A 26,314-nucleotide genomic window follows, 5' to 3' on the forward strand; every position below is an offset into this window, starting at 1 on the left:
CAGATTCCTGGAGCATTCTACTCCACTATCTTCCAGAACATTCTTCAGTTTATATTTAACGTTTAGTAAGGAGATCATCTCACAGGCTTCCCTGACACCAACCAAAGGACAGTTGCATCAGTCTAGAAATGACCCCCATTGTACTCACATTTCATTGGATAGAACCAGTCACATGGCCTACTTCACCCTAAAGCAGCCTGGGTAAAATGGCAGTGCACGTTACCAATTGGTAAAAACCCATATATTTAGCTTCTGTTCACCAATTGTGCAATTGTACCACTTCTAGAAGGACAATGAGCTAAGTCCCCCGGTGAGTCACGTCCTTGTAAATTCCTTTTCCTTGAGTGTGGGTGAGATCTGTGACTCCCTTCAATAGAATATGGCAAAAGTGATAAAATGTTACTCTCTTGATTAAGTTATGTTACATAAGACTTTGTCTTAAAAGACAGGAAAGTCAGGTTCTCCTACTGGCTGTGAAGAAACAAGATGCCATTAGTTCAAAAGCCATAAGGAGTTGAATTCTGTCAACACACCGAGAGAGTGGATTTTTTTCCCTTGTCAGGACTTCAGGTATGAATACAGTAGGCAGATACCTTGACTGCAGCCTTGGGAGATCTGAGCAGAGGTCCCAGCTGAGCTGTGTCTACATTTTCCCCCCATAGAGACTATGAAATCATGTGTTATGTGTTAAGCTACTGAAGTTGTGGTAATTGGTTACGCAATAATAGAAAATAAATATCTACCTGTATTTAAAAAACACTCATTTTCTCCCTAAGGAAAACAATCTGGTCATTTTTTTCTAGTTCTAAATTCAAGATCCTTGGGTCCTCTGTCCTCTGTCAAGTCCAGATTTGGTGCTTTATGGTAGTAAGAACTTATGATCCAATAGGACAAGATGTCTGCCTCCTAGGAAGTCCAATTGTAATGATTCCCACCTAGAATGGATACCACATTTGGAAAAGAAAGAATGGAAGATTCACGGCAATCTTGTGCAGAGTGATGCTTGAATCCTGTGGTAGACATTATGATGTACCCCAGGTGCGGCAGTTTGGCAGGGCGCATGATTAAATTCTGCTTCTGCTTTTGCCTCAGGGAGAATCTTCTTTGTCCATTGTTTCCCTCTACTCTCGTCCTTTCCCCTTCCACCTCTGTGTGGTTCTTCCTTCTCCATTATCTTGCCTGGCCACATATGAAAGGAGGAATGTTGGGGTGCCTTGGCTGAAGTTGTGATCCTGGGGTCCTGGGACCCAGCCCTACGAAGGATTCACTATTCAGTCGGGAGTCTGCTTCTCCCGGTGCTGCCTCCCACCCTGCTCATTCTCTCTCTCTTCCTCTCAAATGAATAAATACAATCTTTAAAAAAAAAGAGAGAGAAATGTTATGGTGTCTCCTTGCAAAGTGTGTATAGCATTCAACGTCTGCTTCTTGCACATGGAAAGTTATGTTAAGTCTTGAATGGGCAAATAACTTTTTAATTTTTCCGGGCTCAGAGTTTCTTTGGTAATAGATTTTTTTCTGAAATAAACTTACTTGTGATTTTTAAAAAAATTTCCAGTCAGTTGCATGTGCCAGTAACTACACCCAAAGTGTTTTTTGAAACGTAAGTTTTAAACTTCTCTCAACTAAATGGTAACCCTGAGGTTATCTAACCACACCCTCAAATCTGATCTTTTCCATGGCTCAGTTTTACTGAGCTTTTGTCTCTGCAAATCTTTACAAATTCCATTTTTACTATTTGGGATCTAAAAGCAGTCAGCCTTTTTACCTCTGCAGAAGCCCAAATGTCTAGACTATCTCTACTCTCATTTATTTTTAAAAACTGGTGATTTATTTCCTACCTCATCTATTTATTGTGATGCTTTGCCCTATGCTACCAATATTTTCTTTCTTTATATTGTGGTATAATTGGTATACAATATTATTTCAGGTGTATAATACAGTGATTCATCGTTTATACACATTGTGAAATGATCATCATAAGTCTACTTATTATTTGTCACCATATAAAGTTAATACAATATTATTGACTGTATTCCTCATGCTGTACATTGCATGCCCATGACTTATTTATTTTATAACTGGAAGTTTGTACTTCTCGATCCTCTTTACCCATCTTTCTAGCTTCTACTATTAGTTTCTTACTGCTTGCTGTTGAACTCCTGAGTAAATGATACATATTTTAGGTTTTAATTACAGCAATACCTTATTTTAAGTTACCAATTTTCTTTGTAGTCAGGGTAATTAATAGTGACTGATGTAGCAAATAACCCCACATCTAATTTTTGTAACACTTTATATCCTGATGACATCATAGTCTTATGTCAGTTAGTCAGCTTTCCTCTAAGTGATGGTTCAGGGATCCAGGCTCCTTCCGTCTTGGGACGATACCACTGCAATATATGGGCTCTGTGGTTTTGGTGAAGGTGAAGAGAATGAGAGAAGTCACATTGGATTCTTAATCACCAGAGCCAGAAGTGACAACCTTCACTGCTGCTTAAATTCTATTGGCCAGCAGTGATCACATGGCTATCTTAAAGTCAAAGAAGAATGGAAAATCCAGAGGAATATATGGATATTGTAAACACTGTATTATACACCTAAAATAATATTGTATACCAATTATACCTTATTATTTGACCTCTCCTTCCCTATCCTATTAGAGTATAAGCTTTACAAGGCAGGGATTTTTGTCTATTCTCCTGACTTTTGCATCCTCAACACTTAGAAGAATGCTTAACTCACATTAAGTGGTTATTAAATATTTACATAAGGCATATATGAAAGGGATAATCCAGAGTTTTTACCATTGGTAATGGGTAAGAAATTAGAAGAAAATGTGAAAGGATTCCAAGCAACCAAAATAGATGCCACAAAAGGTATGCACTAAAGCTCATGTACATTATTCACTGACATGCCTTCCTCCCACAATCCATTCTAGAAAAAGTTCTAATAAGAATATATACCTAGTCTATAGATTCCATAAAAGGCCATAAGCAGCAAATTAGAATGAGATAAGATTATCAATAAAAGAAAAGGTAATAGGTAGGAAAAATACAGGGTTCTAAGAAGAAAGTTATTTTTTAAGTACCTCCACTACAAGAAAAACTGTGATAGTCTAAGGCTATTGGCACAGAGGCAAAAACACGCTATACCTTCCTAGCACCTAAGGGCCCCACTGAATTATAGCAGAGTAAATAAATCATAGCCACTATGAAAACAATTAACCAGTTAGGTTTGATATACTTTCTTTAAAAATATAAGAAAGTTGCAATACATTTGTTTTATGTTGGCATTCCAATGGGCATCCTTTAGTTATTGTCCCAATTTGTGGAGAGCCATGAAGCAGAAGCAAGGAGTCATGTACTAAACGAGGCCTGAGGAGCAAGGAATGTAAAAGATTAGCCTAAGAAATGCAGGGAGTCATGTACCAGGCACCAGGCGAGGCCTGAGGAGTGAGGGCTGTGAAAGATTAACCCTAGGAATGTGAGTGCATTCATGGGTGACGTTTGATCGATACCAGGAGTCAAAGGAGAGGCACATGATCTGGAGAGATATGGAAACCTATGGAGTCACATAGATGCTCACGAGCATGCCGCATGCACTCAGATAAGGTCATAGGTAGCCCCTCTGATTGGTAGTTATGTTAGCCGTGGTGTACTCTTATTGGATATAGTTTGTACTCGGTGGATATATACTGGGGGTCTTAGACTAGTGCGGGGGTCCCGGCGGTAATTATCAATAAAGAAGCTTGCCACTCACCTCGTCTGCGGGTCGTTCTTGCGGGCCGAGAGCGACATCTGGTGCCGGCACCCGGGACCCGAGACGCCGGACGCAGAACGAGGATTGGGGTAAGAGCAACGATAAGGAAAGTGTGCACCCATTTCTGTCTTAGGACAGGGGAGGTTCTCTGGGGACGATCATAGACGAAGCTATTTAGGCTCCGCAGAGACTATAGTAACGAAAGCTTTCCAGAATGGGAAACGAACTTGCCAGATATAGGATGGAGGGCCCTTTAAGGGACGTTCTCAAGGCAAACGGCACTCCTTTAAAATCAAAAACGGCCCGCGCCTTCTTGAAAGAAGTAGGGGAGATTGCCCCTTGGTTTATAGAGGAGGGACTTCTGAATGTGCCTCAGTGGGAACATCTGGGGGAGGATTTGAGGCAAAGCCCCACCGTTACTGCCGGAACTCTTGCTGTGTGGTCCCTTGTGAAAGTATGTTTGCAGTCTTCCCGGGAACGGCTAAAACAGGTAGTGCAACAAGGAGGGGAGATTTTGGAACAGTTAAAGGAAGAGTCGCACAAGGGGTCCTCCCGGGGTTCTGATGCGGACAGTGAGAGTTCGGAGGAGCTCTCAGACGAAATAACCCCAAATTTAAAAAGGGGTAAGGAGAAAAAGAATCCAGAGGCTCTAGGCTCACCCACAGGGGCAAAGCCTATAGCTGTAACGCAGTCGGTAGGGAAAGCAGACCATGCGCCAATTCCTCATTCCAGCCCTATGGCGCCGCCTCATGAGTGGCCCCCCCCATATGGGTCAGGCTGTGCGAGAGTCTGCCATTGTTCAGACTGCACCACGGCGAACTGGAGAGAGGTCTTAGGCCCGGGAAAAGGGTTTTTCCCAGTACTAGAAGATCAAAATCAGCAGAGGTATCACCAGCCACTAGATTTTAAACTGGTGAAACAACTCAAGGAAGCAGTTAGTGCTTATGGACCTCAGGCAGCTTTTACAGTATATCTTGTGGAATCGTTAGGGGCACTTTTTCTTATCCCCGAGGATTGGGCCAATTTAGCCAGAGCAGTTTTAAGCGGGGGGCAATATTTGGAATGGAAAATTCAAAATCAGGATAACTGTCAGGATACTGCACGGAGAAATGCAGCTGCTGGGAACCCCCAATGGAACTTAGAGATGCTAACAGGTACCGGACCATATCTCGGGGCTCAGGTGCAGAGTACCTACCCCCCTGCCGTATATCAGCAGGTTGCCACAGCGGCTATCAGGGCTTGGAAGACTTTAAGGGGTGCAGGTGATTTGCAAGGGCAACTGTCTAGAGTAGTACAGGGGCCAAATGAGCCCTATGCTGATTTTGTGGACAGGCTCATGCAGACCGCGGGCAGAATGTTCGGAGATGCTGACTCTGCGATGCCTTTAATTAAACAATTAGCGTATAAAAATGCTAATAAATGGTGCCGTGAGGCCATCAGACTATGGAAGGCTAAAGATTTATCTGCTTATATTAAAGTATGCAGAGACATCACAGGGCCCGTGATTCAGGGGCAGGTTATGGCTGCAGCCTTCGCTCAGGCTATGCAAGGACAGCAGGGAGTCCACCCTCGGAAATGTTTCCAGTGTGGACAAGAGGGCCACATAAAAAGAGACTGCCCCCAGAGAGGAGCTCAATTTGGAAAGGCCTCCTCGACTAAGCCGGCGGGGATTAAGCCTCAGCTTTGCCCACGGTGTAGAAAAGGAAACCATTGGGCACATGAATGCCGTTCCGTGGCAGACATTGAGGGGAACCCTTTGCCTCCTAACAACTGGGAGAATTCAAAAAACGGGAGGCAGGGCCCCACCCCCCGGGGCCCAAAGCAAATGTACAGGGTGGCAATGTCCCTACCTACCAAGCCGCGATGGGTTTTCCCACCCTCCGATCAGGGGAGTCAATCCGCACAGGGCCTAGGAGAGCCACAACAGGCTCCGCCGGACTTGACGTCTGTGCCACCACCCAAATGGTCCTAACACCTGAAATGGGGGTGCAGGCTGTGCCATCTGACCTACGCGGAGGGCCTCCAAGAGGAACGGTGGGATTCCTTCTTGGAAGAAGTTCTTGCACTTTACGAGGGCTTCAGGTCCATCCGGGAGTTATTGATCCTGATTTTGAAGGGGAAGTTAAAATTCTGATATCATCTCCTAGGGGAATTAATATTATAAATCCAGGGGGCAGAATTGCACAGCTTTTGATTTTGCCTAGTAATCATGAAAAATATCCCTCTACAGGCCAGACTAGAAAAGGTGGCCTAGGATCCACAGGATCTTCCCTCGCATGCCTTACTATGAGCATGAAAGAGAGACCTATGCTTAAATTAAAGATTAGGGGTAGGCCATTCTGGGGGCTCCTAGATACAGGGGCAGACAAAAGCATTATAAATTGTCTAGATTGGCCTAAAGCCTGGGCTCTAGTTAAAGCCAGCCAGACCCTCCGAGGACTAGGGATAGCTACCAGTCCTGATATTAGTGCTGCATCTTTGGACTGGGAGGATGAGGAGGGACATAAAGGCATTTTCCAACCGTATGTTTGTGCCACCCCCGTTTCTCTGTGGGGACGCGATGTGCTGGAGCAGATGGATATTAGACTTACTACTGAAAAACTGTATAGTGAGGCCTCCCAAACCATAATGAGAAACATGGGACATAAGCCTGGCCAGGGCCTTGGAGCCAAGGGCCAGGGAGACCCCGTTCCCCCTTCCATGGGAGGTCAGGTTTTTTTCCTAGCGGCCACTGAGGCAATTCGAATAACTTGGAAAACACAAGAGCCGCGCTGGGTGCCTCAGTGGCCTTTAACAAAAGATAAATTACAAGCGGCAAAAGAGCTAGTCCAAGAACAACTCAAAGCAGGACATATTCAAGAATCCACGTCCCCGTGGAATACACCCATATTTGTAATAAGAAAGAAATCAGGCAACTGGCGATTGCTACATGACCTGCGACAAATTAATGATCAAATGCAGGTCATGGGGCCCATTCAGTTGGGACTTCCAGTTGTGACGGCGCTGCCAAAAAACTGGCCCTCTATTGTAATTGACATCAAAGACTGTTTCTTTTCCATCCCACTACACCCTGCAGATACAGAGCGCTTTGCATTTACTCTGCCATCAATTAATCATGCTGAACCAGATCAAAGGTATGAATGGAAAGTACTCCCTCAGGGGATGGCCAATAGCCCCACCTTGTGTCAGTTGTATGTAAGCCGAGCACTAGAGCCTTTCCGGAGAGCATTTCCAGACTTGCTTTGTTATCATTATATGGATGATATCTTGATTTGTGGGCCAAATGAGAGGTCTCTTCCTTCAGCTCTAACCTTCCTACAGAAACAGCTGGCAAAGTGGGGTCTAACTATATCCCCTGAAAAGATCCAAGCAGGAGACCTACAAAATTACCTTGGTATGCAGCTCTCTAAAACGTCAGTAAAGCCTCAGCTGATTCAAATCCGTAGAGATCACTTGCATACACTGAATGATTTCCAAAAACTTTTAGGGGACATTAACTGGATTCGATCATACATAAAAATTACTACAGCAGAGCTGAAACCTTTATTCGATATTCTGCCTGGGGACCCTGCATTGGACTCCCCAAGAGTACTCACTCCAGCTGCTATTAAATCATTACAGTTAGTTGAAAGCAGACTAGCTTTAACAGCAGCAGATAGATGTGACCCGGAAAAGCCTATAAGTGTCATAATTATCCCATCCCCTGGATCACCCACGGGGGCCTTATGGCAAGGAGGACAGCTACTATGGATTTACCTACCCCATAATCTTAGCCGCGTTATTACCCCGTATGCTACGGCTGTAGCTACAGTGGCAAATAAAGCTTTTAAAGCCAGCATACAGGTCCTCGGGAAACTGCCCGATGTTTGTATAATCCCTTATGATAAAACCCAAATAAGCATTTTAACGCATGAAAATGACGATTGGGCCATTCTAACAGTTGCTTATCCTGTTACGTTTGATAATCATTATCCCTCACACCCTCTCATTGAGTTTTATAAGAATACACCCCTCATATGGCCTAAATCCTGCCGATTAGAGCCATTGGTTGATGCCCTCACAGTATTTACAGATGGCAGTAAATCGGGAACTGGCACTTATGTGGTAGAGGGAAAAATAATTCCTGTTGTTGTGCCCTCGACTTCAGCCCAGAGAACAGAATTGTTGGTGATTATGTGTGTTTTACAAAGGTTTCTAAATCAACCTATTAATATTATCTCAGATAGCAAATATGCAGTTGCAGCCACCAGGTCTATCGAAACTGCTATTATCTCAGCCAGCCAGTCAGAAATTTCCTCCCTGCTGGCTGAATTGCAACACCTTATACTCTCCCGTGGTGCCCCCTTTTATATTGGACATCTTAGAGCACATTCAGACCTTCCAGGACCTATGGCTGAGGGAAACCGAATGGCTGATGCAGCTGCGCGCTTCTACGTTTGTGGTGCTCTGGAAGATGCTAAGAGATATCATGAAAAATGGCATGTGAATGCCCAAACATTAAAGGCACGCTTTCACATCTCCAGAGCTGACGCACGAGATATCGTAAAGTCTTGTGGCAATTGTGTGGTGCACTTGCCCATGCCCTCCTTAGGGGTAAACCCTAAAGGGCTATTGCCTAACCATTTGTGTCAAATGGATGTAACACATGTACCTTCCTTTGGGCAACAAAAATACGTTCATGTGAGTGTGGATACTTGCTCAGGGGTCGTTAGTGCAACCCCCCTGCGAGGAGAAAATGTTAAAAACGTGATATCTCATTGCCTGCGCAGCTTTGCCTGCTGGGGAGTGCCTAAACAGTTAAAAACAGACAATGCTCCTGCTTATACTTCTAAAAGCTTTTCAAACTTTCTAGCCTGTTATAATATTCACCATGTTACAGGCATTCCTTATAACCCTCGAGGCCAGGGCGTCATAGAGCGCACTCACCTGACCTTTAAAACTACCTTGCAAAAAATACAAAAAGGGGGAATTGGAGAGGAGTATCACACGCCTACAGACCTTACCAACTTGACCACTTTTATTTTAAATTTTCTTACGCTTGACAAGGATGGCGTTTCAGCCGCGGAGCGCCATTGGGGTCAACAGAAAACGCAGCAATCTATGGTGAAGTGCAAGGATGTCCTTACTGGTTCGTGGAAGGGCCCTGACCCGGTGCTCCGGTGGCACCGAGGTTCTCTTTGTGTTTTCCCACAGGATGCGCCCACTCCACTCTGGGTACCGGAACGTCTCACCAGGCTGGTGGCCGTGGAACCTGTGGAAGATGCTGCTACTGCGGATGACAGTGACGACGACCGTCCTGCAGCCTGCCCCCGTGAATCCGGAACCAATCCAACTGTGGCCGAGACAAGAGACTGCCCAGCTTCAAGCCCTTCTTCAAATGACTCAGCATAGAGTGCATTTTTCTCTTCCGGACTCATATCTGTCACTAATGCTTGTTTGTATGCAAATATTGTCAGCCCAAGGTGCCTTGTATTAGGCATATGTCCCCGATCCACCTCTGCTACAACCTGTGGGTTGGGATATGAGTTCTATTCCTGTGTATGTTAATGATACTGTTCTGTTAGGCTCTCCCTCCTCTGTTCATCTCCAGCCACAGCAGGCCGCTATATCTTACAAGGGCTATTCTGATGTTGTTCCCATATGTTTCACTATGAAGCGCAAAATACCACGTTGTTTACGAGTATCCCCACGATCTGCTTATGGTGACGTGAGCATAGTTGGCCCTAATGCTACCCTTGGCACTATAGTGCCGTCTGGTTTTGCGCCACGGGATATTCCACTTTGTATAGCTAATTTAAGCATAGCTAAGGGGATCGGAGTGCCCTGGAAACTTTGTATAGGACAAAAGGCTACTAAATATTCTTTAGGGGATAAGTTTGAATTGTGGGACTGGGGGCCTATAACGCCGCCGGAATGCCCTGAATGTCGCCCTAAGATACCCCCAATTCTCGCTCCCAAGCGTGGATATCCAGTGCAAACTGAGATTTGGAAACTCATTGCTGCTTTTGGAGGCGCGCTTCGCTATGTCTTACAAACTAGTGATGCGGAGACTATATTTGGTTATCAAGATATTGGGCAGGATTTTAGATATCCTCAAGCCTGTGTACCTCATCCCTTTATGTTAATTGTGGGAAACCTTACTATGAATAAGAAAAAAGCTACTTACTATTTCTCTTGCTATAACTGCACTCTGACCAATTGTGTTCGAGGCATTTCTCCCAGGGATGGCGTACTCGTGGTCAAACAGCCTCCCTTTATTATGATTCCAGTCAATGTTTCTAAACCATGGTATTCTAATCCTGGTTTGGAATTATGGAAGCGAGTACATTCTGCCTTAAGCCGACCTAGACGAGAGCTAGGACTGTTGGTGCTTGGAATCGTCTCATTAATAACCCTAATTGCAACTGCCGTAACAGCATCTGTATCCCTTGCTCAAACAGTGCACACCGCAGATACGGTGGATCAGCTCGCGCATAATACATCGTTAGCAATGGGAACTCAAGAAGACATAGGTAAAAGAATTGAGACCCGTTTAAATGCCCTTTACGATGCTGTAATGTTCCTAGGAGAGGAAATTCAGAGTCTAAAACTACGTACTAGAATTCAATGCCATAGTGATTATCACTGGATATGCGTGACTCCTAAAAGGTATAACATTTCTGAAACTTCTTGGGATCGCGTGCAGCGCCACCTTGAGGGGATATGGTCAAATTCTAATTTATCCCTTGACCTTTTACAATTGCATCAAGAAATTTTGGATATAGAGGAAGCTCCAAGTGCTAAACTAACAGTGGCACAACTTGCTGAAAACTTTGTAAGTTCCTTGTTCTCTCACTTCCCTTCCCTGACGCATGCATGGTATGTTATAGGAACTATTATAGGTGTATTAGCAATAGTCGTTATTCTTATGTGCTTTTTGCCCTGTGCAGCTAAATTTATGTTTGTGGAAGTTTACAAGCTTAGAGCTGTCGTACGTAACCAGCAGCGGGCCAATCGCGGCAAGCTCAAGGAACGGCCTTAATCGCCACCAAGCTATCCCTTGACTCCGGTAGTAGTTGAACAGACTTGCTGGCTCCCTCCTCAAACTAGGCAGATATTAGAGCCCTGATGGTTCTGACTCAGACGCTCCTTAAAACTGTATCTGCGGGATAGGCTTCGGCATAAGCTATGATGGCTCTGGAGGCTAGCACCTCCCCCTCAAGATTGTGGCTATTATGATGGATCGGTAGTCAAAGACGGGTAAGACTGATCCCTCACCATAGCAACCTAAGACAGGGGCTCCTCGGCTAGGGGGAGTACCCGATGACGGGTAAGCGTGTGTGCTGAGGATTGGCAACCTAAGACAGGCACGATCCCTGCCACATAAAAATACAAAAAGGGGGAGCTGTGGAGAGCCATGCAGCAGAAGCAAGGAGTCACGTACTAAACGAGGCCTGAGGAGCAAGGAATGTAAAAGATTAGCCCAAGAAATGCAGGGAGTCATGTACCAGGCACCAGGCGAGGCCTGAGGAGTGAGGGCTGTGAAAGATTAACCCTAATGTGAGTGCATTCATGGGTGACGTTTGATCGATACCAGGAGTCAAAGGAGAGGCACATGATCTGGAGAGATATGGAAACCTATGGAGTCACATAGATGCTCACGAGCATGCCGCATGCACTCAGATAAGGTCATAGGTAGCCCCTCTGATTGGTAGTTATGTTAGCCGTGGTGTACTCTTATTGGATATAGTTTGTACTCGGTGGATATATACTGGGGGTCTTAGACTAGTGCGGGGGTCCCGGCGGTAATTATCAATAAAGAAGCTTGCCACTCACCTCGTCTGCGGGTCGTTCTTGCGGGCCGAGAGCGACACCAATTCCCTAGTTATAATTAGCCATTCGTTTTCTTATAATGGTTGATAGATGCAATATGACCGAAATGGACATCTCAAAGCATTATTGTGCTTGGCCACATTTAGAGTATCAGGTTCAACAGGGGATAGATCCATGTTTTTTGGAGTCTGAATATAATACAGCTCAGAGTCTTTTTAAGGAAAAGAATACATAAGTACAAGATAATATTTAGAATTTAAAAAAATCACATCAGATTACAAATTAAAATCTATTCACAAGTATCAGACATCAGCAAGTATAAAAAATACCATGATTTGAAAATAATTTATTGCCTAATATACTTTTATAACACTTTTTCCTATACTCTGTCTGCCTACTCTGTTTTCTTCATGTAAAAATGATTCTGTCACATTTTATTCTACAACATTAACAGATCTCTCAGTCTTTCCATTAGCATAGCTGATTGAAATGTGTTTTTATTATTGATAGTTTAGAAGAGGTTCCTTTCAGTCCCTACTGGAAAAGCCATCTACTTTTTTAAGATTGTTGTCAAATATGGAAAAAGTTCTTTTCCATCTAATAAGATGGGGGGGAGGCATTTTCCACATTCTTGCTCTGGATCCATGTATTTCAAATATTGTCTACCCTGTTACCTGTATACTTCCGTGTTGGATTCTGAGGGACTCATTTATTTGCTGATAAGATGTCTGGCCCTCTGCCTTAGTGTCACAACACCCGTTGATCCTCTTGGCAGTGGACCTTCAAGCAGCTGCAATAATGTCACTATAACTATGGGCTGTAATGCCCAAGACCCCCATACATTTATTCCATCTAACAAACTCAACTTCCCCTTAGCCAGATGCCCCACATGCCTAGCACTCCGATGCTTCCAGATGGAAGGAAAATTATGACAGAAAGGAAGTTAGATACAAAGACACAGCAGTCTCTTGAGATTAAAATATTTTACTTTCAAAAACCTTTATAGAAACATAAAGCCAAGTGAACATACTTTTAGGACTCCTCCTGTGGTGCTGGGGCTTGAAGCTTAAGTTTCTTGGAATATGCCTTTGGGTTCAGCTTTGGACATTACACTTCAGGGGGAGTGTCCACAAACCTGCACATGTTCATTGTAAGGAGGTCACCTAGGATGGTGAAGAATTAGGTCAGTGTCATGTAATAAACAGCTAAGGACCATGCAAAGATCTCTGAAGACACAGTTCAAGGGGTCCACAAGTCTATCTTCTGTACTTGGAGTTCTATTAGGTGAAAAAGTACAATGACTCAATATTAAGAATCATTTTCTAGGGTTAGGTCAGTTTCAACAGAGACTTGACCAGCGTGTGAAATAGAGGAGTTTTCTTTATGGGAACGGTTCAAAGTCAGGCTAGGTGAGAATCTGTCCTGGATCCTGTGATGCTGAGACCTAAATAAGGTAATGGTGGTAATGGGGTTTGGGGAGCACATCGTGAAAGAACCTAACATTTATACACCTTTGGAAAGCTGAGATTCTGGATGACTTTGCTACTAATCTTATTTGATATCTTAGCTTCGGGGTTTATGCTTGACATACAGAAAATTTTAAAGATAGATGGGACTTCCTTTTAAGTAAGAGAAAATCGTTTTTTTTTTTTTTTAAACCTAAGGGCAGCAATAATGATCCATTTTAGTGCTATTTATTTTTATGCTTTTTTTTGTTTAAGGCAAAATTGTAACATAGTGGTTAATCAATACAGGAGGTTAAGGGTTTGCAGGTGTGGGGTTGCTGGGTCTAGAGCAGGTTGTAGAAAGAGAACATCATGAGGGATCTCTTGGGATCCTGATTCTTCCAGTAGGAACAAAAATAGGCCTTTTTTTTTTTTTTTTTTCCTGGCCACGTGCTGGGTGTGGGGAGGGGTTCACCAATTCTGTGGAATTGTCTAGCAATGGATAGATCTCTGCGAATAATGGGTCAAAGCTTTTTTTTTTTTTTTTTTTTAATGACAGGTGACAGGCACAATTGAAACTCATCTAAGGATATTAAGAGAAAGGGGATTTATTGGCATTAGGGGTAGCATTCATTCAGACATATTTGCCTCTTAAGTCTCAAAAGACACCATCCTCTCTCCCTCAGCTTTCCTTCCCTTGAAGCTGGCTTCCTTCAAGTGGTTGTACTGGTTATTACTGGCTTATTAGTTATCCCAGTTAAAAGAGCTTCTTTTTCTGAACTGATTCAGCAAAAGCCCCAGATAGGGTTCCGGGACCAACATACCCATTCCGGAACCAATTACTATGGTCTGGAATATGATAACTGGTCAGTTCTGGGGAGTGAGGACGGGAGGTGTCATGATCCCGAACCATAAAAACTCCTGGGCAAGGGGGAGGAGTAGTTCCCAAAAGAAAATCTAATTCCTGTTAATAGAGAAAGGGCAGAGATGGATAATACTGAAAACACAAACTCAAAAATTCCAAAATAATGGATATGCATTATTTGGGGAGGGGGCAATGTTTGGGAGCTTCCTCCTTATGGCCACAGTTGTTAAACCGTAAAATCAAGCACATCTTTCCCCCCGACCTCTGGATAGATACCACGCATAGAGGGCAATAGTCTTGCCCTTTGGCTTTTTCAGTCCTTCCCCTAAGTGGGGCTGGGTCAATGAAGATGCTACTGAAGGAGTAAATAGAAAGCTGAGAGTATTCATACAGTAATTTTTAATTTAGTGCTCTCTTTAGGCAAAGTAGCTGGGAGCGCTTTCAGTAATTCATTTTTAATTGCGACCACACCCCGTGTCGGTGACAGGAGTATTACCGTCTTGCCCTTGCCGGTGGGGAAACCGAGCCATGACATTCCTCCGTCAGCTTTTCGGTGAGATTTAGGAAGAGTCCCGCTTGCATGACCTCAGAGGGTCTCCCTCCTCCACGGCGCCTCAGAACCCTCCCGTCCTTCGGCGCCGCAGGAGAGCCGCTCCGGGTCCTCCGCAGCCTCGGGATTCGTCCTCCGCCCCGCCGCGCCCGCCCCACTCGCTCCCGCACCTTCCCCAGGAGGCCCGGCTGGCCGAGGTCCCGCCGTCCCTCCGCCGTCCCCGACGTGCAGGAAGCCCCCAGCCAGGTGCCCCGCGGGCAGGTGCGGGCAGATGCCGCCCGGGCGGCCGGCGGGAGGGGCGCCGGCGCCGCCAGAGGTGAGCGGGCCGACCCCGCGCTCTGCCCGGGCCGGGGCGCCGCGGCTGTCTGGGGCGGGAGCCGGCCCGGCGGGAGGCCGGTGGCGGCGGGAGGGAGGCCGGGCGGCGCGGCGGGGAGCGGCGAGAGGGGACACGCCGGCGGGCCGGCGCGCCGCTCCGGGGCGACACCAGAGGAGCGAGCGCGGGGAGCCGGACGCCGCCGAGCCGCTCGGGGACGCGCCGCGCCCCGCCGGGGCCGCCGAGCTCGGCCGTGGAGCTCCGCGCCGCAGCCGGACCCCCGGCGCCCTCTCGAGCGCGGGCGGGAGACATGGCTTCGCGCGTCCCCGCCGCGGCCGCTGCTGACTCGGCACAATCGGCGGGTCGCGCGGGGGGCGCGGCGTAACCCGGGGGTGGGCGGCGGCGCGGAGCCGCCGGGGGAGCGCCGGGTGTCGCCGCGAGCGAAGGAAGATGCCGGCACAAAGGCGAGCGGAGCCCCGGCCCGCGGCGGAGCGCGGCGGGAAGAGCCGCTGAGGGGCGCGCCGGGCGCGCTCTGCTCCTGCGCCGCGTCTGTGCCGTCGCCGCCGCGGGTCGCGGGGTCGGGGACGGCGGCGCGGGAGCCCTCGGCCCCTTGGGCCCTCGGCAGCGGCCGCCGCAGCCGGGACCTGCATGCGACGCGTGGCGGCGCCCCGGGCCTCCTGCTCTCCCCGCGGCGCGCGCGGACCGGCCGGAGGGCGCCGGGGCCGCGGGGCCGGTCGACTGCGGGGGCGCCGTCCCGCCCCGCGGCCGCGTTCCCAGCCCAGCCCGCGGCGCCCGAGCCCCAGGTGAGTGCGCGGCCGGAGCGCGGCCCTGGCGCCGCAGGTACGGGCCGGCGGGGGGCGGCTTTGTTTTCCTCCGCGCGCCCCGGCGCGGTCATTCATTTGACATTTCGGCTTCCGCGGCCCTGAGATGCGGGGTGGGGGTGGGGAGGCTCCGGGACGGGTTTCGTGGCTGGATTATCCCGGGGAGCGGGGACCGTGGGGGCCCTTGGAGCCTCGCTCGCGGGCGAGGGGCTTCCCTGCTCTCTGGCGAGGAATGTGCCGGGAGCATCCTCGGCCGGGCCTGGGGCCTGGAGGAAGCCGGGGCTGCGGATTCAGACGCCGCCGCTTCGAGGACGGGCAGCTGCAGAGCTTGGCCCTTCCCTGCCTGCCTTTTCCTCCCTTTGCGGTGCTCAAGTGCTTCTCCTTGACACTTAGCAACTTCAGGAACGTCTTGGCAGGCCCGGCTATTTCTTTGAGCGTTGGAAGTCTTTGGAGACAAGACGGAGGGCTCGCGGAGTTACGGGGGATCAATATTAAAGTTCCAGAAGGCAGGCTTCGGCGGTCAGCCTAGGTCGAGGCGGACGGTCGGCAAACTTGCCCGAGGCTTTAAGCCCTCCGGGTCTGTTTCTGCTGTCCCTGCCCCAGAGTCAAGGAAAACTCGGAATTCTCGCTGTGTGGACATCTTTGTCCAAGTGTGAAACTTATCTTTTCTTGAGCAATTTTCTGTACTTTGGCTTTTGGAAGAAAAAAGATTTTAGTGTGATTAGTAGTGTCCTCTATTACACCTGGTGAAATTTCATGTATGCCTTTGTCTTACAGGTATGATTTTCGTTTTATTGTTTCCCCGTTCCCTCAAGGGCTCTGGTCTTCGTTGCCTGGAGAGAGCTTCCCCCACCCCCTCCTCCCAACAGATGGCTCTGTAGGTTCTGAGAGATTTCTTTAAAAGGACACTCACAGTCCCTATAAACAGAGAAGGATAAGGTATTAGGCTTATTGTTGGCATTATTAAAGCAAGAGGCCGAATCTGGATGGGGGATATTATTAATGGTGTGAAAATCTGGAGTTTGCTAATCTGTTTGGTCATCGGAAGATTCCTGCCGGGATTGTTTACATAGCGTGGGAGACAGATGGTATCCCTAAGCAGACAAGAGAAGCCGGGCATAAAGGGTCATTGTATTTTCCAGAAACTGTCCACTTCACTGTTTGGAAGAGGGAGAGGGCGGGCTAGAAGGTGGGGAAGACACCGTTTTGATCTCCCAAAAGAGACATTATAACCTCACCGTCCAGTCTTCGAACCAGTTAATTTCTTCTTTCTTTGAACATTGAAAAAGTCATCATTAAGCTATTTGTTTTGATTATTTGTTTGGCACATTTTAGTCTCATTTGTGATTATGTGAAGCAGTTTAAACGGTTTTCTTAGTAGAAATGTCTTTGAATTTAAGATTATCCTACCACTTACAGGGAGAAAGCAGTCATAACTTTCTTAGCTCTCTGTCATTTCAACAAATAGCCCCTTGGACTCACAGTGTCTCCTAGTTGGAAGGACTTTGGGTGCTCGCTTCGGCAGCACATATACTAAAATTGGAAGGACTTTGGTCTGGTCCGCAGGAATTCTTCCACCATCTCTAAGACAGGTGATTCCCTAACTTCTAGCAGTTGCCCCCACACTCTCAGCTGTGGATAGAACCGGCTTCTGTAATTACTTAGCCTAAGACGTTTGCTTTACCAATGCCTTTGCCACCACATTGAGCAGCCTTTGGCTGCAGAGTCTGAAGAATCAAAGTCATTCTGAACATTCGAGAGAAGCCAGCTGCAGCTTTCCTGTTCCAACCACCATTATAGGTTCTTTATGTGCTGTAGATTGCAAAACTGGTCTTCCCTCTGTGATTTTGAGGGAGGATAGCCCAGTAAATGAATATTCTCAAGCCACGTACGAGATTTCATGAACATGAGCAATGTTTGACCCCGTGGATAGGAAGTATGGAATAAAAGTGAGCACCGGCTCTTTAACTTGGGCAGTGTGATCTGGAGAGAAAACCATAGTTTTTTATTCTTTTCAAAGCCTTTTCCACCCCTGACCTCAGCCAAAGACAAAGAAACTAAGGTTGTTACCTGTAGTTGAGGACAGATGGTATAGGTGAATGTATTTTGCAGGAGAGATGGCTTTTGGCCTCTGTCCACTTTCAGTGGGGGTCCTCGCATCGAAGACAGGATCTAACATTCAAAATACTTGTTAAATCTGTGGCTGGATCTGTGAACCCTCTTACCAGGCTGTTGTCTCTCTTGTGAAGTGTTGCTTTAAAAGAAACCCCAGGCTCCAAGTCCGGGGCTTGCTATAAGCCTGGCCTGGGTCCACATTCTTGTGTGTTGCTTGTTTTCTTGGGTAAAAATGGAACCAGTTTTGCATGGTGTGTTGGATGGGGAATGGCAGCATGGCATGAAAACCTTTCTAGTTTCATTGTCAGAAGCCAGGCCTGGCCTGAAGGAGAAGAGCTATATTTGAAGTTTGGTTGACCCAACAAAAACAGAGGGTTGTTTCTTTACACACAGGATGTCTTTCATATGGGAATATGAATGAGGAATTACAAGAGGGACCAGACCTCCTGGTTTGTCCACAGTGGTCCCAGCTTCTTCCTATTGACCTCTCTTAGTTACCCAAAGCATTCTTTTTCACGTTTAGAAGTGCTGTAGTTGGATAAATTATGTAGTTACCCTAGAGGTTACAGAACCCTGACTTTTCTTTACTACCCACTCCTGTCCTCAGATTTTCAGTCTTGCTTTATTTAGTCTTTTATTTGTTGTATGCAAAGATAAGAAAGGCTAAAAAAAAAATTAAACCAAAAAATACATACAGAAAAAAGAAATAGCAGGAAGATAAAAGATTGAAAAATGAGGTCATTGCTTGCTTGTCATCTATTTACATATATAGAAATGAGTAGTTTTATCCTTAAGTTGTTAAATATCTGCTATGGCTCTAAACCTCTGTTATGACTTTCAAGAATATGAAGAGTTACACTTGCCCATTTACCTCGGGCCGACAGGAATTGGGATAACTCCCGGGACTTGGGAGAAGAGCTTCGACGAAGCCCGTTTGCAGATCCGGCAGATGGATGGCTCTTGGGATGTGAATGCAGATTTCAAGATTTAATGATGGGTCCATTTTTGGGATATTTACTGAGAGTTAGGAACACACGTGTTGTGAAGACGTGACTCAACATTCTTCTAGTTTCTCAGCTTTCTGGGCCACAGGATAATAGAAGAGCCTTTGTTTTCAATTTTATCTTCTGACTCCAGTCTTGAGTTTGGGTCTCCGCTTTTCATATGGAGCGTTTACAGAGAAGAACTTGGCGTGCGTGCTCACTGGGTGAAATTTCTCTTAGGGGTTTGCGATTGTGAAGGTGACCTGGTAAGGTTTGGGTTCCAGGCTAGATATTTGGAGCTTGTGGCATCTCCTTCTGCAGCAGTTGCTCTACGACTTTGCTGGAGAATTGCCCGTTCAAAATAGTTCACTTGCAGCGCTGGCTGGTAGGTGTTACAATTAATGATGGTTGTCACCTTTTCTGTACCTGCTCCACTAAGACCCTCAAAACTGAGGTCAGGGTGTCTAAACAGGAAGGAATTTATGCATCTCCTTTATAAGTAGGGTGACATGTAGTTCTGTCTAGACAAGGACACGTTTGAGAGTAAGCGGGAGTAATAACTGGAAAGGGCACTGGATCACCAAGTCTAAGCTGGGACAGTCCCGGGAAAGCCGTGATGTATGGTCGTCTGAAGTGTGAGCCAGGTCATTAGCTGTCATATGAAGGACAGATGGAAGAGTGTCTTCTGCTTCTTCTAGATTTGTTCAGCACATGTGTTTACGTGTGTGCATGCATATATGTGTCTATGTTTGCATGAACACTGATCATATGTCTATTGATTTGTGTACTGTGGGGTTGAGATAAATCGCGCAAGAATGCCTAGTTCTTTGGAAAATCGTGGCCTTCATCATCTCTTTCATGGACTGACTTTAAAACTAAACTCTTTGCATCCACCCTCTCTAAAATTTAAGTCCTCTCCTGACCTTGTGTAGTTGGAATACTCATCTGTGAGTGTAATTCTTGTTTAAAAACCTGTGATGGTGCTCGTTTTCTGTTTTGTTCTCAAAGATCTGTAGGCTGTTTGGTGGTTAGAAAGGAAAAAACAATGAAAAAATTTCATTCACTCATTCATTCAATTACTACTTATTGGGCTCCTTTCACAAGTCAATATCTGATCTGGAGGCTGAGGAAGTACCAATGAATAAAACAAAAGATCCTCACCCTTGGGACGTTTTCATTTTCTTGGCATGTAGGGGTGGGGTGGGAGACAGATAATAAACAGACAGTAAAAAAAAAAATGAGTAAGTAGGTCAGATAGCATGCGGGAAGGAAGTACATACTTGGGAAGAAAGGGACAGTAGAAGAGGATCAGTGGAGCTGAGGAGCCTTCATGGAGAAAAAGACCCTAATCTTAAGCCAAGACTTTGAAAAAGGTGAGAGAAGTTACCCACGCACATACCTGAGGGGGCATGCTCCACGCACAGGGAAGAGCCAGTGTGAAAGCCTGAAGAATGTATTTAGAATTAGCAAGAAGACCAGGACGGATGGGGTGGGGCGACTGGGAGGAGCTGGATATGAAATCAGAAAAGTGGTTTGGAGTGGCAGATCGTGGAGGACTTTGAGATACAAGAGTGATTACAATGTCGGCAGAAATCCCATTATGTTCTTTTTTTTTTTTTTTTTAAGATTTTATTTATTTGACAGAGAGAGAGAGATCACAAGTAGGCAGAGAGAGAGGGGAAAGCAGGCTCCCTGCTGAGCAGAGAGCCCTATGCGGGACTCGATCCCAGGACCCTGAGATCATGACCTGAGCTGAAGGCAGAGGCTTAACCCACTGAGCCACCCAGGCGCCCCAGAAATCCCCTTATATTCTTAAAACTCATTATAATATTTAAAAAGTTGTCTTTGTGCTCTGAAGCCTGCCCTGGTCAGTATCGTGTACATGTCATAAATAGTGCACTTCAACTTGGTTAATGAGCTTTTCCTTTCATTTTCTTCCTGTTTGTTAAAATAGCATGTGTTTGCTTGTTGCTAGTCTTAAACTGTATCCCCATTTGTAAAAATAGATCAGTGGCTGAAAAGTGGTTCTGCGAAGTGTGAAAATAGTAATGAAAATAGTCCTATGAATGCTACAGTTCAGAATGTCCTAAACATGTTTAGAGAACTCAATCCCACTGCAAATATAAAATGTGAAATCTGCATGTATAAAAGCAAGGGACTCCGCGAGAGTGAGGAGTTCAAAACAGTAACTGAAACTGCAAAGTGCAAATGGAAGTATGAGGATGGCTCTCCTAACACTGTTCCTTTCTTGGGTTTGCCATCCATCCTTTTGCTCCTCATTCCCCGTCATTGCCTGTTATGAAACTGTCCAATAGTGGCATGAAGCCATGGATGTTTTGGTGTCATTTTTGAACAAAGCACAGTGGCTTCTCTGTTACACTATTGCCGTTTTCCAGGACAAGCACACAATAATGCTTTCCATTACAAAATTAACATATTATATCTCTAGAGGTAAGTTAGGGACGGAAAGACTCTAGTGGCATCGTTAAAGGACTCGTACAGCGAAAGTAAGAATGAGTCATGTTATTGCATAGACACTCGCAAAATCGGCCGCACAGCTAAAGACAAGCGCTGTCCTTAACGAGAAACCAGAAGTTATTGACAGAATTCCTTTGTCCAACGGCCCGGCTGGCTGTTGCATAACGGCCGTGGAGTAGTGTGTCGAAGGCTGATTACTATCAAGTACATACTGGGAGGTATTTCACTTTATGGTTGGATGAAACCACGGAGGTCATGCAGAGAATGAATCAGCTCTTGGCGTCTGTCCAGGGAGGAGCGCTTGGTGATGCTTTGTTCATTTATCGCTGAAAACTTGTGCTCAGAGAGAGGAGATTTTTCCTTTGCTGAACTGTCGCTCATGAGACTGGAAGCGTTGCTCCGGGGGCAGGACTTAGGGAGCACTTGGTTTCATGATCGGATAGGAAGGTGAGGGCTTCGTAAGGTAAAGGAGTTTTCCCTCGAGGCCGGTCTGCGTGCTGCTGCCTCCACAGAGCAGGTGTCCTGCCTTCCGATCTGGAGGAGATACTAAAAGCAAGAGCAAAAACTGGGTACAGCCAACTTGCGGCCCCTGAGTGTTAGGAATGTGCTTGCGGAGGGACGGGCAGGGGGCATGACTGGGCTTCTCCATGCAGACCGAGGCTGGCTGTTTAGAGGAAAGGCACACATAGAACATTTTATCTGTGGGATAAGAAAAAATGCTTTTTTATGATGCTGAGGAGAAACCATTTGTCTCATATCAAGTGGCGTACGTCGGGAATATGCCCTGCCCCCAGCGAGCCGTGTCAAGCGCCGGGAGGGAAGGAAGAAGGCGCAACAAATAGCACGATCTGCCGCCATCTCAGGACCAAGAAATTCCTTCGTTGGATGAAATTGGAGATCCACATTGGCCACAGAGTGGTTTAAGGAGGTTATGTTTTTGGTAATGGACAGTCCTTTAAATAATAACCGTATTTCCTCTTCATGGCCTGTTGGGAGAGTAAGAGCACAAAGCAGTAGAACTTAGGCTCACTCATTTCGATGGAGAAAGGGTACCAGTGTATGCCTGGTACTCGAGAGCATGTAGAGAACCATGCTGGGAGGAACCTAGGCTTGTAGGATTTTGATTAAGAGACTGGGTGGCAGGAGGTACAGGTAGAAGGAGGTGGAGAAATCTAGCAGTTGGACACGACCTTTTATATCTTCTGCTTTAGGCTTGGCTTCATTCCAGACAAATGGGCTTGATACTCAGAAGTTGTCAGCACATGATCTATATTGCCCCTGACCTAACCTAAAACAGTCAATGATCTCCAGTGGTCTTGGATTCTCTTTGCATAGGCCTTCCTCCTGTCTTCCCTCTTTTCCTCTTCTCCGTCCGTCAGTTGGCGTCTTTAAGCTAGAAGGGGCTTTGTGGGCTCCTTTCCTGTCTCTCCATCCCAGTAGCAGTATGTGGGCTATCCAGGGCAGAAGGGATGAGGGCTTCTGCTCCTTTCTCAGCTAGCTCACTCTAATGTAGGGTCCAGTTAGAGCACACATTTAAATTTGAACCTTCAGTAAAGATTCATTTCCCCCTTTTTTTTTTGAACTTAAATAAAGATGGAGTCTTTGTGTTTTGTCTAATAACTCTTCCATATTGATTACCATTATTTACTTCTAGGCCAGAAGCCCTTCATTCATTACATGTTGCATGAGTACTGAGAGCTGTCTATGAGCCAGGCTCTATGCTAAGTGATACGTATAAAAGAGGTGAATAATTAGACATGGCCCTGCCCAGATAAAACAGAGAATCTAGTAGGATATGATAAACAAATATTTAAGTGTAAAGCAAACGTGGCTAAAATGTTTATATTTGTTAAATCTGGGCGGTGGTGTATGGGCTGCTGTTGTACTTTGTAACTACATAAACTTTTGAAAATATGCTTGAAATATCTCCTGAGTAAAAAAGGAAAAAATATAGTTGGAAGTGTGGTAAGTGCTTTCTAGAGAGGGTTATTGATGGAGCATGGAGTGTAACTGAGACTTCCTTTGGACGGAGTAATCAGGGAAGACCAGAAGCGTACCTCATTGTTTGTCTGTGTGAGAGGGATGAGGGTCATTTGAACAGAGTTCAGAGAAGAGTCACAGAGATGATTGATGACATAGGTGAGAGTAAGAGCTATGAGAACAGTCTCGAAGAAGTGGGGATGCCAAGCAGTAGGAGAAATTGACCTGATGCAGTCATTTAGCTATCATTTTCATAAATTTACAGGGGCTTTTTCATAGTCATACTGTCTTTGGTAATTTCGCATGTTCAAAAGCAGGCAAGGCAGGTTGCTCATGTTAGAAATATGTGTGAGAAGAAAATTGAACATTTTTTCCTTCAACTGTGGAAAAATTGGAAAGGACCTGAGAGACAAACTAGTTGAGCCCTCCTGTGAAGGAATATCTCTTTAGTGTTCTTAACAGGTTCTTAACATCAAGTTCTTAGGAGATCTTTTTGTGCTTCCTCTACTCAGGATGGGGTGGTGGTGAGGGAGGCACTCGCTCCGGTTTACTTTTATTAGGCAGGTCTTCTTTCCATCCTATAAATTCCCCAGACTCATCTTGCCCTCAGTACTTTTACCACAGGAGCACTTCCCAACTGGAATGCCCACCAACTTCACTGACTCTTCCAGGCCCCGTATCTCCATTGCGTTTCGGGATACAATCTGAAAACAGTAGTTTTCCCGTGTTTCTTTTCTGAAGGATATGGCAGTCCTAGAAGTATACATAGCTTCCTTTGTCAGTGATTGACATTAAAGGTGGGCAGAGCCAGTGTCATAATCTGGGGGGGGGGGCAGGGGGAAGTATATGGGCTGACATTTTCCCCTCCAGATGCTGATACTCCACCCTCTTAGGAATCACTGTTTTATAGCACTTAATATCTTCATAATCTTTGCTCTATTTATTATTATTTTTAACAGTTATTTATTTATTTTTACTTATTTTAAGTAGGCTCCACCCCCAGCATGGAGCCTAACGTGGGGCTTGAGCTCATAATCCTGAGATCAAGAGTCAGATGCTTAACCAACTGAGCCACTCAGGCTCCTCTCATCTTTTGCTTTAGATGTTGTACTAGTTGTTTTGTTTCCTATTAGCCTTTCTGCCCCCTAGGTTTTCAGCACTCTAAATAAATGGGAACCTGGCTGACACTTCAGTATCGATCAGAGTGAATATACAGTCACCGATGCCTAATGGTGGAAAGAACCACTTGTTTCTTTCTCATGGACCATTATGAAAGGCTGTTACTTATATAAGTTGGCATAGATATGAAATATTAACATTTTGTAGTTTTAAAATGGCAGAAAGTCAAGTTTTGGGGTCTAATTCATTCAGACAATTCTGATCTCAGAGACCTCCTTCTTTATATGTCTCCTAACTCCTGCTGTTCAAAGTAATCCACAGACCGGCAGCATCAGCATCACCTGGACTTGTTAGAGATGCAGAATCTCGGGCCCTGTACCACACCTGAGCCAGAATCTGCATATTAACAAGATCCCCAGCTGCACTGTACTCTGCCCAGCGAAGTCTGAGAAGCCTTGCTTTAACTTACCAGAATTCAGAAATTTAGGAGGAACATTTATCGTCAAAGAGAAGTAAATTGGGAAATGAAGATTTCCTGTCTATGGACAAGATCCTCAGTGCCTTCTGCAGGATGGCCTGAAATGATCCTGTGCATGTTGGAGCTTCCAGGCCTGAAGATGCCTCCGTAGGAGTGTCCTGGAGTGATTTAAGTGGGTGATACTTACGTGTCAGACATGATAATGATGATAGGAATTTGAAGCAGTTGTTGGAGTGAGAAACTAGGAGAGCTTGGCAAAGGCAGAAAAACATGGCCATGCAACCTAAAACTGAAGAGAAAGGAAGATGTCTTGGCTTTATACTCAGAAACAACTTCTGACACTCTGGACTTCGATTGTCTTAAACTTTAATGCCTCCAGGGCCAGCAGGTCACAAGGAAAACCAGTGGGATGTGCTGTGCCTGGAAATCTTGTGGAGTGGCGAGGACCATGGAGGGCATTTTTCGTCCAAAGGGAAAGAGGGATGCTACCCAGCTCAGTCAGTTGTCACAGGGGAATTTGGGTCCAGGATGGCCAAATCTTCACATTTTTCAAATGAAGCTAAAAATGTAAGTTTGTATGTAAAACATCTCTTGAGTGGCAATTAAAATGTTTTTAGAACAGCACAGCCCAAACAAATTTTGTATGCTGCCTGCATCCGTTTTACAACTCTTGTTCTGGAGCGACAGAACGTCTGAGTTGGTACCAGTGCCAGGCTCTTGGTGTGCAGGGCACCAAACACGGAGTGGTGTTTTGGTCTTGGTAGGGACCGTTTTGGGTCTTCAGTAAGTAAAAGAAATAAAAAATATAAAAGAAGGGAGCTGCCTTTGTGTCGATGACCTGACCAGATATGCCTGGAGAACCTTAGTAACTAATGGTATTTGAAAGAAAGAGTTGGGGCCCTGAAGGAATAAAATTTAGGTCCTGTAAAATCTGAAAGTGGGTTGGGACAAGGATGAGGAAATGGCGACATGCAAATTTCTTGGCCACACTGAAGATGGAATCATGCACTACAACATGGCAGTCGGGGTCAGTAGGTGGGACCACAACTTGGACCTCCTTGTTCTGGGAGAGAAGTGTGACTAGAGATAGAATTTGATTTAATTTTTCTTTAGCATCTGGTTGTTGATTTGGGTACCTGCTATTATTTCAAGTTTGCTGAAATTGGATTTTCAATTAAAGTTTGTCATGGTAAAATTAATATTTTATACATTTTGAAAGTAAAAACTAGGGGAAAGAATCAATATTCTCTCCAAAGATTTATTATCATGTTTTTTGTTAAAAACTAAGTTCCTCAAGGGTAAGGACTTTTTATTATTTATCTTCACATCCCAGCATCTAGCACAATCTGGGTTAGAGAATGTTTATTGTCCTGAAGTAAGACAAGATACAATTATTTTTATCTTGGAAAGTCATTCTGTAGATATCCATTTTCCTCACTGATTTAAAAAAAATGATAGCCTTTTTGAAATATAATCTACATGCCATGAAATTCACCGTTGTCAGTAGAATTCAGTGAGTTTTCGTATATTTACAAATTTGGACAACCAACCCCATTCTTTGGAGACATGTCTATTCAAATTCATTGCTGACTTTTG

At 45.5% G+C, this 26,314-nt stretch overlaps 1 protein-coding gene and 1 long non-coding RNA gene across 4 annotated transcripts in view; one reads left to right on the top strand and one right to left on the bottom strand.

The window, feature by feature from the left end:
* Positions 1 to 12,539: 12,539 nt before the first annotated feature.
* On the bottom strand, positions 12,540 to 14,537 carry LOC309843538. Its single transcript, XR_014300194.1, has 2 exons — positions 14,378 to 14,537; positions 12,540 to 12,734 (listed from the first exon to the last, which is right to left on the bottom strand). It is a non-coding gene; the product is annotated as an uncharacterized lncRNA (long non-coding RNA).
* A 121-nt stretch (positions 14,538 to 14,658) lies between these two features.
* Positions 14,659 to 26,314, top strand: part of HECW2 (HECT, C2 and WW domain containing E3 ubiquitin protein ligase 2) — a 368,867-nt gene continuing 357,211 nt past the window's right edge. Inside the window, exon 1 of one of the 3 annotated variants that reach the window (XM_082689013.1) lies at positions 14,659 to 14,747. The gene's annotated coding sequence lies outside the window, so the exon portion shown is untranslated. Of the gene's footprint in view, positions 14,748 to 15,459; positions 15,548 to 26,314 lie in introns of those variants that run through there. The other 2 variants (XM_082689011.1, XM_082689012.1) reach the window with 2 other exon arrangements.

Source organism: Mustela nivalis (genome assembly GCF_964662115.1).
Source record: "Mustela nivalis genome assembly, chromosome: 11".
Taxonomy (NCBI): Eukaryota; Metazoa; Chordata; class Mammalia; order Carnivora; family Mustelidae; genus Mustela; species Mustela nivalis.